This window comes from Rhipicephalus microplus, unplaced genomic scaffold, assembly GCF_043290135.1.
Source record: "Rhipicephalus microplus isolate Deutch F79 unplaced genomic scaffold, USDA_Rmic scaffold_181, whole genome shotgun sequence".
NCBI lineage: Eukaryota > Metazoa > Arthropoda > Arachnida > Ixodida > Ixodidae > Rhipicephalus > Rhipicephalus microplus.
The window spans coordinates 127,501-130,060 of record NW_027464752.1 but is presented as its reverse complement, the minus strand read 5'-3'; positions in this window follow the sequence as shown (position 1 = coordinate 130,060).

The window sequence follows — 2,560 nt, the reverse complement described above, 5'->3', positions numbered from 1 at the left end:
AGCCGAAAAGTGCAAAGTCCGAACCGTGTCAGCCGGGGCGACGCAAAAACCGCGTCAGCCGGGGCGGCGCGAAAACCGCGTCAGCCGGGGCGGCACGAAACCGCGTCAGCCGGGGCGGCGCGAAAACTGCGTCAGCCGGGGCGGCGCGAAAACCTCGTCAGCCGGGGCGAGCGAAAAGGGGGGGGGGAACCACGTCTGCCGGGGCGAAAGAAAAAAAAACGCGTCTGCCGGGGCGAGCCCGGGTGCGGCACCACCGGGAAGACTGTGGCAAACAGACATGGCGATCGAGTGAGTGGGCCGCCAGCCAGGCTCAGCCCAAAAAGTGCTAAGTCCGAACTGCGTCAGCCGGGGCGGCGCGAAAACCGCGTCTGCCGGGGCGGCACGAAACCGCGTCAGCCGGGGCGGCGCGAAAACTGCGTCAGCCGGGGCGAGCCCGGGTGCGGCACCACCGGGAAAACTGTGGCAAACAGACATGGCGATCGAGTGAGTGGGCCGCCAGCCAGGCACAGCCGAAAAGTGCTAAGTCCGAACTGCGTCAGCCGGGGCGGCAAAAACCGCGTCAGCCGGGGCGGCGCAAAAAACCGCGTCTGCCGGGGCGGCACGAAACCGCGTCAGCCGGGGCGGCGCGAAAACTGCGTCAGCCGGGGCGAAAGAAAAAAAAAAACGCGTCTGCCGGGGCGAGCCCGGGTGCGGCACCACCGGGAAAACTGTGGCAAACAGACATGGCGATCGAGTGAGTGGGCCGCCAGCCAGGCACAGCCGAAAAGTGCTAAGTCCGAACTGCGTCTGCCGGGGCGGCACGAAACCGCGTCAGCCGGGGCGGCGCGAAAACCGCGTCTGCCGGGGCGGCACGAAACCGCGTCAGCCGGGGCGGCGCGAAAACTGCGTCAGCCGGGGCGAGCCCGGGTGCGGCACCACCGGGAAAACTGTGGCAAACAGACATGGCGATTGAGTGAGTGGGCCGCCAGCCAGGCACAGCCGAAAAGTGCTAAGTCCGAACTGCGTCTGCCGGGGCGGCACGAAACCGCGTCAGCCGGGGCGGCGCGAAAACCGCGTCTGCCGGGGCGGCACGAAACCGCGTCAGCCGGGGCGGCGCGAAAACCGCGTCTGCCGGGGCGGCACGAAACCGCGTCAGCCGGGGCGGCGCGAAAACTGCGTCAGCCGGGGCGAGCCCGGGTGCGGCACCACCGGGAAGACTGTGGCAAACAGACATGGCGATCGAGTGAGTGGGCCGCCAGCCAGGCTCAGCCCAAAAAGTGCTAAGTCCGAACTGCGTCTGCCGGGGCGGCACGAAACCGCGTCAGCCGGGGCGGCGCGAAAACCGCGTCTGCCGGGGCGGCACGAAACCGCGTCAGCCGGGGCGGCGCGAAAACTGCGTCAGCCGGGGCGAGCCCGGGTGCGGCACCACCGGGAAAACTGTGGCAAACAGACATGGCGATCGAGTGAGTGGGCCGCCAGCCAGGCACAGCCGAAAAGTGCAAAGTCCGAACCGTGTCAGCCGGGGCGACGCAAAAACCGCGTCAGCCGGGGCGGCGCGAAAACCGCGTCAGCCGGGGCGGCACGAAACCGCGTCAGCCGGGGCGGCGCGAAAACTGCGTCAGCCGGGGCGGCGCGAAAACCTCGTCAGCCGGGGCGAGCGAAAAGGGGGGGGGGGAACCACGTCTGCCGGGGCGAAAGAAAAAAAAACGCGTCTGCCGGGGCGAGCCCGGGTGCGGCACCACCGGGAAGACTGTGGCAAACAGACATGGCGATCGAGTGAGTGGGCCGCCAGCCAGGCTCAGCCCAAAAAGTGCTAAGTCCGAACTGCGTCAGCCGGGGCGGCGCGAAAACCGCGTCTGCCGGGGCGGCACGAAACCGCGTCAGCCGGGGCGGCGCGAAAACTGCGTCAGCCGGGGCGAGCCCGGGTGCGGCACCACCGGGAAAACTGTGGCAAACAGACATGGCGATCGAGTGAGTGGGCCGCCAGCCAGGCACAGCCGAAAAGTGCTAAGTCCGAACTGCGTCAGCCGGGGCGGCAAAAACCGCGTCAGCCGGGGCGGCGCAAAAAACCGCGTCTGCCGGGGCGGCACGAAACCGCGTCAGCCGGGGCGGCGCGAAAACTGCGTCAGCCGGGGCGAAAGAAAAAAAAAACGCGTCTGCCGGGGCGAGCCCGGGTGCGGCACCACCGGGAAAACTGTGGCAAACAGACATGGCGATCGAGTGAGTGGGCCGCCAGCCAGGCACAGCCGAAAAGTGCTAAGTCCGAACTGCGTCTGCCGGGGCGGCACGAAACCGCGTCAGCCGGGGCGGCGCGAAAACCGCGTCTGCCGGGGCGGCACGAAACCGCGTCAGCCGGGGCGGCGCGAAAACTGCGTCAGCCGGGGCGAGCCCGGGTGCGGCACCACCGGGAAAACTGTGGCAAACAGACATGGCGATTGAGTGAGTGGGCCGCCAGCCAGGCACAGCCGAAAAGTGCTAAGTCCGAACTGCGTCTGCCGGGGCGGCACGAAACCGCGTCAGCCGGGGCGGCGCGAAAACCGCGTCCGCCGGGGCGGCACGAAACCGCGTCAGCCGGGGCGGC